The 9,976-nt window shown below is 43.8% G+C and overlaps 1 long non-coding RNA gene across 1 annotated transcript; it reads left to right on the plus strand.

Moving 5' to 3' along the window:
- The first annotated feature begins 5,701 nt into the window (after positions 1–5,701).
- On the plus strand, positions 5,702–7,274 carry LOC308200263. Its single transcript, XR_013955401.1, has 3 exons — positions 5,702–5,859; positions 6,156–6,236; positions 6,915–7,274. It is a non-coding gene; the product is annotated as an uncharacterized lncRNA (long non-coding RNA).
- Positions 7,275–9,976: the final 2,702 nt, after the last annotated feature.

Raw genomic sequence — 9,976 nt, forward strand, 5'->3', positions numbered from 1 at the left:
GTAGCTGGGAGAAGGCGTTGGGGTTCATTGGGGTTTTCTTATGAGAGAAACCAGCAAGTACCAACAATCAGGGTGAGCGATGCAGGAGGAGAGGCAGAAGCTAATCTCAAAAACTGTCTTTAAAAACTGCCAGTACCTTGTCTCAGCCAGCATTTCGCAGCCAGGGAACGGTTACATCACTGTGCTGGGGAAAAGAGAGCTCGGTGCAGATAATATTGAAGTTACTTTCTTTGTCACTTTTCACAGCACGTTCCTAACAGCACGCCCAGTGTTCAGACATACATCTTTTAAATGAGCTTTTCTCCTTGGCTGCTCTTCCCTGGGGCACGGGGGAATGAACAGCCCATCAAGGAAGTATGTTGATGCTAAGAGAGAGGATGGCTTATTCTGGGACCAGCAGTCCTGGAAGAAGAAAAGAGCATCTGTGGTTTCATCTGTGGATATCCTTGGATTTGGGGGAAAAAGAGAGCTCAACACTGCATATGAGCTCTTGGGCAGGTACCACTTGAACCAGCTTGCCTTACAGCAGCATTGACAAGCAAAGTGGCCACTGATCTCACCAGTCAATTTATCCATAATGACGGAGTGTATTGCCCATGAAGTCTGAAAATCTGACAATTACAGTCAGTCTTTAATTGTAACTTGAGTTGTATACTTCAAAGGTTAGGCTGGTGTTTTACAGCCCTCTAGTTTAACTTTTTAATTAACTGCCCATCAAACCTCTTTGATCTGAGGAACGAGGGCTCACAAGAGTCGGAGTCCCTGCTCCACTGCTCTGCCCAGGCGATTCCTGGTAATCCAGATTCTCATCCTGCAGCCAGGAGGCAATTTGAACAGAGGCTGTGGGTTGCTGCTGGGCTCTGTTCTGCTGAACTTGTTGATTTGCATTCTGAGAGGATATCACAGGAGATAATGGGATTTGTGAGGAAAGTTGATTTTACCTTGTTATCCAGTGGAGGAATAACCTCATCCTCTGAGCAAGAGGCAAGGCAGGATGGTAATTGCTCAGCCAGGTGGAAGATAGCAGGGGAGCAGGGAGGCACAGCTGCTTAGCCTGACCAGCCCTGGATTGTCCCCTATTATAGAAATGTCATCACAGTGTTTCTTTAAGCAGTTCCCTGAGGCTAGGAAGTGAGAGAAAATAAAACCCCAGTCCTAGGTTGCAAAAATCATGAGCACAGTCACCAGAAACCATGAAAAGATGTGACTGCGTGAGGTAAAACTCAGACAGCTTTGAGTATCTTTTGAGCGTATTTTCTGAGTCTTTTGGACTCCTACATCAAAATTTAAAGCTTTCTCTGGCACTCTTTAAACAGGTAATTTTCTTTACTTTCTTGAAATTAAGGGGGTTTGTTGGTCAGCTGGTTGGTTTTATAATCAGCTCAACTGAAAAGCTCGAGAATCCCAAACACCACAAGGTTGAAAATGAATGGTAAGGACCTCCCCACCTGTGTCATCCTGCATCCATTTTGTGGCATCCCCCCCGCTCCGGGCACTGTGACTCCGGGCAGCCACCCCTGGTTTGGTGGCACTGGGCCCTGTGTTAATGTCCCTTGCGAGGTCTTTGCTTTCTCTCCCCTCCCCTGCTCTCTGATTTAGGGGTGTTTTATTGGGGTGTGTGTAGTATTTGAATGCACCTGGGTGAGATGATGCTGGGAAGTTTGGGGGAGCCCCTGGGAACCAAACACAGATAGAAAGGAGCTGTGAAGTAAAAAGAGGATGTAGGAGGGGAGAAAGAAAAGATCAGCCTTTGTCAGCAGGATCCTGGGTGCTGGGAAATGGGGCAGCAGGGCTGAAGGTCTCCCAACAGCCATGGTCTCTGCTCAGTCTGCCCCCTCCTTCCTCCTCCTCTTGGCCAGAGGTTTCCAGCCCCAGCCCTATGCCGGTCCCCCACTCGCCTTCTGAGCTTTCTTTGCGTGTATCCTCAACTGTGCTTCTAGCAGTTCCCAGGAAATGCCCTCCCTTTCTCCGCACCCTTCGTACCCTCCCAGCTTGAGAACCGCTTCATAAAAATGTATGTGAGACAGCAGAGCCCAAAACAAGCTTAGGCAGTGGCTATTTATACACACAAATATGTGAGCCTGCATGCCAAGCTGCTCTACAGAAACATGTTTATTTTTAAAAAGGAGCTGTCGTCTTTACTCGTTTCTCAGGATAACTTCTCTCACCGTTGGAGCTCTGCACCCCCACACAGCAGGACCAGCTCTCTCCTGTCGGAGTCCCTCCAGGAGCACTTGGGCACCTTCCAAACTTTGATGCATATCATTCAGCAAACACCACAAGTTTCTGTGTGGTGGTGCTTCACGCCTTCTCTGAGTGTTGACCTAGGAGGTGTGCAGAAGGGCTAGAGGGGGATGCTGGTTTTAATAAAAGGCTGATCTGTTTGTAGCAACATCCCATCAGCTGTTTCCTCTTACCACGCAGCTTCTTCTGGTGATATCTACCATGTTTGACTTCTGCCTCAGTGTTACATATTTTTTTGTGCTCTTTTTAACATTCCCTTAGGATTAAGCCTGGTATTTTGATTTTTAAGAATCAGGTTGATTGTCTTGACCACAAAATAAATTAAAAATCCACTTTGTTCAGCCTGAAAACACTGAGGTTCCCTGCAGGTCTTCTCTCATCCCTGTGCAGTGGCACATCCCAGCCCCTCAGCGTTACAGTCACATTTTTCCTGTTCTCAGGAGTTTACTGGGCTTCTCCTCTCAGTCAATATGGGAGGACAGCACAGTGGTTACTTAGACAAACTGGCTGACATTATTCACATAAGAGCTTGCAAAGCATGCCATACATCACAGTAAGTCTCTCTTACATGATAGTTAAAACACTTCATTACGTTGGTTAATCTTACAGTTAAATCATTCACATGTGATGCTATCAGCAGAGGCTGACAGAGGTCAGCTATTTGCTTTTATCTTGAAAGCCAGTCTCTCAGATCACTAATGTCTTATAAGGACAAGGCTCTAAAACATCGTTTTTGTGTAGTTCAGAGGTATTTCAAACTTGATTCACTCACTTCAGAGATCATTGTTCTCCATTAACAGGAACTTTATGTCCTTTTGTGCATGAAAGCAAACCACAATGTCACTCTCATCTGAGATCTTAACTGGGTTCTACCACACAAACTCACACAAAAATGTACCGTGTACATTTTGTAGAAGCTAACAAACTTTTTGATTAGGCATCAAAAAGCCTCATTCTTTTCTGCTGTAGACTGTTTAGATACTAATGGTAAAGATAACAAACATTTTGATTTAGTCACCACTTCTAGCAGAAGCATACTAATACTTCTCCCATGGGGATGTGGAAATAAAAGCAAAAGTTCTTCTCCTAAAGTCTTAAAACTTGTAGCTGGTTTAGAAAAACAAGGTAATTGATGTTCTCCCTGACCTTTCCCATCTATTTAATTCAGGGTAAGGAATCTGAGCCTTGAGTAGCTTTATGGCAGTGGGGAGTAAGTGGTCTTTGTGCTGTAGTTTTTCATTGTGAACTCAAATATTAAAAACTGTTTGTGATTTGTTTCTGGTACTAAATGCGAGAGTGACATCTATAATCATTTATTTTTCTCTTAAATATGAACTGTTAAGATGTTTTCCCACAAACTCCCTGTACAGATTTTGACCTGTCAATTAGCATCCACGATGCAGCCACATGAAAAGTGTCCAGCACAGACAAAATCAATTCTATTGATTTCTGAGTGAATTTTCACTTGAGGGATAGCTCACAAAGTCCTGAAAACATGATTTCAGTGCTAAACATTCCTATGGTTAAGGCCCTTTTTTTCAATAATGCACTGTATGATTTTATTGTGATTTGAGCTGAATTCTATCAAGAATAATGGTTTTAACTACCACCTTTCCAGTGACAGCTTTAAGAGACAGTGGCCACCTGCCCTGCCCACCCCCCAAAAAAGGCAAAATGTGTCTTGTTTGGGATTTGGAAAACCCAGAGCTTGGGAGGATGCTCTTTTTGCAAAGTGGGATATGAGGGGATTTGTGTAAGGGAGACAGAGCCACTTGGAAATGGTGTGTGTTGAGGGGAGCTCAGAAAGAGCTTTGGAGCCAAGAGCAGGGGTTACTTTTTAGTGATATGATGCTTGTTTTTTCTAAGCAAGCTGGGCTTCATGCAGTCATCGCTGCAACAGAGTTACCTGACCCATCAACTTCCCCTTCAATAACACAACTTCCAAGGGTCTGAATTTTGGCTAATTGCTCTGGTCAGTAGTGCAGGCGGTATCAGTGGTTCCTGTCTCAGTATCTGCCCATCAAGCTGTCCGTTCAATCACCAAGGCTTGATCTTGTGGAGAGAGATTAAAAACCAAGGAGGACAGAAAATGTCATCGCGTATTTTTCCATGCAGGTGGGGTAATACCAGAGCCAACTGCTGGTGCACACAAGGGAAAGCTCTGTATTGCAAATGCACCTGCAAGCGATTGCGCTGGGGCCAAGGAGACCTCAGGATGGGCTTCAGGAGAAAAAAAAAAAAAACACTTTCTGCTGTGTCCTCTGTGGGTCACTCCCCTTGTCTTTTGACTGGACTCATTTGAGCATTTGGACTCTCAGCTTTTTACCTGGTAGCTGCATTTGGTTTTACAGGTTATCCATCATAAAAGGACTGATTTTTGGCATGAGTGCTGCAAGTCGAGCTCCGTGTATAGGTTTACTCAAACTTTTCCTGTTGTAAATGCAGTGCTGTCTACCTGCATGATTAAATGAGGTGTTTCTCCTAGGGTCAGAGAAACAAAGCCCCTTTGAGGACACCTGCCTTTATCCACAGGTGGCAGGAGCCTTCTGCTGGCTTACTTAGACCTTCCACACCTGACTTTGAGAGGACCAAAGGAAGGTGAGATGAGTATCAACCAGTAAAAATGTTGTACTGCAGCCAGTTGGTGCCAATCCTCATTTCTTGCACAGCTACTTCTGCAAATGAGTCGTTTACATCAGGAACCTGCTCCTTGGAACAGGCACATCAATTCTCTTTAGTGCATGATCAGTGGAGCCCTATTTAAGGGACAACTTACTCAGAATGGCGATTTCTTTGCAAACTTTACTAAATAAGGGTGGCTGATACTCCCAAAAGGCTGGCTTATCTTTGAACACCTTAAATGCCTTATTTTATTAAGGAAAATCTATCAGTTGTAGATACTACTGATTTATAAACGAGCTGGCCTCAGAGAAGGAGGGCCTCTCTTCTTTTTGGAAGCATCATGATAAATGTCAAGTAGTTCAAAAGAGTGAAAAATCCCCAAACTCAGACCCTCCCTGATATGACTGAATGGGAAGGGAAGCTTCCATCCTCGGAGCCTTGAGAGCTTGCTGAATTCTCCATAAGACTTATTATGAAAAATAACACAATGCATTCGTATTTAAAAGATGCATTTTGGAACGAAGCCCAGGAAACCCCCAAGCTCCCCTAGTCAAACGTTTGTCCGCTTCTTCACAGATTCTGTGCTCAGTGAAAATGCAATTTTGTTGTTATCTCAATGCCCTCTCTTCCTAATGAGGTCTGCACCACGCAGATCGCAGTCTGCTACGTTGTGAGATACCACCGAGATGGTGCGTTACGCTGCAAAGGCAGTGGCTGCAGCAGTCAGAGGGGAGTGCTAGGAGAGGGGAATGGCTTTAGAGGCTCTGCTTTGATTAGCGGCAGGGTTTAATTGCAATCAGCTGATATGGTGCCGGCTGCAAGTTGGCCTGGTCTAGGGAAAACAGCCAGCATCATGTCAGCTAACTCAGCACTTCACACATGACCACATCCCTAATGAAGACTAGCACTTTGGTGGACATCTGTCATGAAATTCTCCATCCTTCTCTCCTGCTTTTTGCATGCTGCGTTAGACAAAATCATTATAAATGGAGCGTGAGTATAGATATTAGCTTATTAGTCTGGCTTTTCTAAGGTTCAGGGCACTCAGGCTGTGCTGTGCTTAGTAAAAAGCTGAACTCATTAGTGTAAGAGGAAATGCAAAGGATGGGTTGAGTTTTCAACAAGACTTCCCACCCCTCAGCCCCCACGAGGTGAGGATGGGATTGCGTCTCCTCATCTGCTGTTCCCAGGGGAGCACGTTCTGTCACATATACAGTTGCCTAAAAATGTGGGGATCCCTGTTGGCCTGGGGTGTGATATTTTTCTTGCATTTCTTTTTGAGCTTGCAGAGTGATCAAGCAGCCCTACAGATTGCTGGGGGTAGTTGTTCACCTTGTTCCTCGTCCTCTCAGAAAGTGATGCTTCACTAGGTGAGACTTTTAGCATTGAAAGCTGCAGCATTAAGCTGGTGATGATGTCTCAGATCTATTATTTTTTAAGTCAGTTATGCCAGCTGTACCCTTCATTGTTTTCTTTTGTTTCAGTGTTTTTTTTGTAGGCTTTCTGCTCCTGAACTTAACATTCTACTGGTTCAGGCTTGTAAAGGTACTTAGACAATGAAAAAAACATTGTTAGAATAAGCTGCCTTTTGAAAATATTGCTACACTTGTGCTTTTTCCTTTAAGCATTTAACTACTGTCAAACATTTGGCCCTTAAAATATATTTTGAAACCAGATAGAGCTCAGATGTAGCCTTTCTATAATCTGAAGCCTGTGCCCCACATTTTGGCAAATCAATCATTGCTATTCCTGCTTCGGAGCTGTGGAGCAGGCTGTCAACTGATATTAATCAATCTTTGTCATTGCCCGTTTCCAAAAGTCATTAGCATGCTCAGCCTCACATTATATTCTCCAGCAGAAAAATAACACATTGTCAACTGTACTTTGTTATGAGTTAGTACACAAGTGACCTTATTGATTGCACGTAAGTAATAGAGGTCTGTATTTACTGAGAACCTTCAAGTTTTTGTGCTTGTCTTTATTGTATTTCCACTTTCTCTTCCCCCCCCTCCTTTTTTTCCTTTTTTTTATTACTTCGTTTTCCTTAGCAGGCAAAACAGCTGTTTCCAAGGAAATGAAGATAGCTGAGAAGCTGGTATGAACACTATAAGTAAATGAAGATATCAAGTACATTTGATTGTTGGAGCACTAGCAAATGATTAATGACCTTTTACCACATTAAAAAAAGGTCTGACAACATATAACTGTTTCTGTTGTCACACAGTAACACTCCAAATTCCTATAAATGCAGCCACGGTGGAGTTGGCATGTGTAGAAATCTCTCTCCTTAGCCATCATGGCTTTACAGATGGATTTCTCTTGCTGGTTATTCCTCACAGTGCTTGGCAAAGTCTAGCTGTAGGAAATTACCTCCTTTCTCCGTATAAAAATATATATTTTATTTTTTTTTCCAGGGAAGAGCAATTCAATTTAGAAAGGCCTTCACGCCATGTCATTGAGGTGACTTTGTTTTTATTTCCCTTTCCATGCCAAGGGAAAGAGGCGATGCATCCTCTGTGGGTTGATGCACATTGCTGGATGTCGTAGCTTACAGAGAAACTGGTCCATTGTGATCCCCAGGTGCTGCAGTCCCACCTCAGTCCCCACAGCTCCTGAGGAGCCACAGGGCTCCCATGCTCTCCTCTGACATGTTTAATAAGGAGAAACCTTCATGGGCTCATGAGCACAATCCCAATCCTGTTCTGATGATGGGGCTGGGACTTCAAATGATGGGGCAGCGCAGGATCCTTTTCAAGGACTGATGACTAATGTGCATTTCTTCACCAGGAGTCCAGCGTGGAAACTACCAGTGCCAAAAGTTTGAGCATTGCACTAGCAAGGGCCCTCTGGGGTCAGTAAATCCTGTCCCCTGCTGCCAGATGCAAGCACGTCATAAAGTGTCTTTATGAATGAATCAGTCTTTGTATTAAAATTATGTATTTGCAGTGCTCAGTCAGAAGTGGGTCCAGCCCAGGACAGTTACAAACACGTTTTTCATTTCCTGACTAAATTAATTCTGGCCAATTATAATAATTTTTGCTCTTTCTTCTGGCTTCTCAGTGTTTTCTAGCAGTCCCCCCATTGGCTGCGATCTAGTATACACTTGCAAAAAATATAAGCACTTGGTGTAGACAATTGAGCAGAAGTTAGATTTCCAGTGGACTTTTTAACTTTTTTTTTTACTTCATTGAGGTTTAAAAAAAAAAAAGAAAAACCTACCATACTTAATAAGTCGGTATCCTCGCTGTCTTCCACTTCTAGATTGCCTTAAGGTGTAGCCCCAGGAAAAATACATTACCGGCTCAAGACCTGAGCTGATGAATGCTACTCTTATGGCAGTAAGTTCAGGATCTGAAGCACACTCTTAGAGTTATCGCTAGCTGGAGACAGCAGGAGTTAAGTGAAAATGTTCCAGGACATTGCTGCTGAAAAACCCTTTCTAGCAGCTGAGGATCCACAAACACCCACAGCAGGCATTGTGACATCGAGACACCCTCAACTGGAAAAGAAAATACAATATTAGTCAGGGCTTCAACAGCCCTCCAGAATGTCATCACTTTTATTGGGACTAAATCTTAGCCAGGTAGGTCATTTTCTGCTGTATTTTCATCCAATGTTGTATTTCGCTTTAACTGGTTTATCAAAAAAAAAAAAAATCAATCTCCCTGATGTAATAAGAGTTCTGGTAACTTTTGAAGGAATATCTACTTCTGGCTGATGCAAAAAGAAGAATGCAGAAGTTTTAAATCGGTTTGCACAAGGACACCTTAAACTCTGCCCAGTAAAGGCTTCACAACATAATTTGTCTGTCTTTCCTGGGAAGTTTTATTACGAATACTTAGTTGGAGATGTCAACACTGAAATGTCAAGTTTCCTGGTCAAAAAACTTGTCATCTTCTCTTATCTAGGTTTTATTTAGAAAAATGCATTCAGGAGTTTCTGACATGCCAGATCCAGCCTCAGCCGGTGACAACACTAGATAATTGCCAGCAAACCACTTAGTGCATTTTAATAATGTCTGAAGAGCTTCCCAAATCCTCAGCCACATCTTTCCTGAATGTAAACATCTTCAATATTTAATCTGGGCGATGCCAGGGAAGAAGCTGTCCTCTTCTTGCTGGCTGCCAAGCCGTGAGGCAGTTTTGCAGGCAGCAGCAATGAACCACCAGGGCCAGACGGGTGTCTGAGCACCCCCGGCAGCTCCGCTCCCACATCAAGAGGGATACGGAGAGCTGGCTTTTGAATCTTCTGGAAAGGTGTTAGTATTTCCCTACAGCTTTGTACCGGAGCAAATGAGCTTCACCCTGTTTCAGCCAGCGTAAGCTGGTGTAGCTTCGGTGATTACATATTTCATAGGCCGTTGATTGAAGTGCTCTTATAGTTCTTTCCCCTTCTGAATGAATGTTTGTTCCCTGAAGGCTTCTTCAAAGGACTTGGGGACAAAGGATTGTGTAATAGAAAACTTTTGCGCAGGTCCACATAGGCAGCCTTGCTCGGCAGGGTAGGTAAGCACGTACTTAAGCACGTTAGAGGTGACAGCATGAAAACACAGGCACAGATGCAGCTGGCAGTGTACCTGGGCGAGGACAGGCTGTTCTAAAACCCTTCAGAACATGGTGCTGGATGCCCATGGCTGTATCTTGGCACCTATTTTATTTTTCTTTCCATGTATTTTTTTTCTTTTCTGCTTATGCAAGTAATCTGCTAAATAGCAATACCCAAGACAAACTCAGTATTGTGCCAGAAAAGCACCTTTTCCCTTGTGCCATTATCAATTTTCCTTTATTCTCTGAGCATCATTCCTCCTTCATCTAGCGATGTCCCAATGACTTTCTGCTCGAACGCTATGGTTACTGCATTGCATGCACTGCGTGCCCCTCTCTGTTAGGAACTGACTGCTGTCCAAGGCAGTTCAGATAAACAGTGAAATGAAATCAGACCTGATATATGTGTCTTCTGCAGAAGAAGGAGGTGATATTTTCCGGCCATTTGGATGGTGTCATAAAAGCACAGGGTGCTTCCTTGCAAACAAATCTCAGGAGCGAGAGATACTGCAGCCCAGAGCTCAGACTCAGCTCACTCCTGTGCCTTTGCACTTGTGCAGCCTCTC

This window comes from Anser brachyrhynchus (assembly GCF_964034855.1).
Source record: "Anser brachyrhynchus genome assembly, chromosome: 10".
NCBI lineage: Eukaryota > Metazoa > Chordata > Aves > Anseriformes > Anatidae > Anser > Anser brachyrhynchus.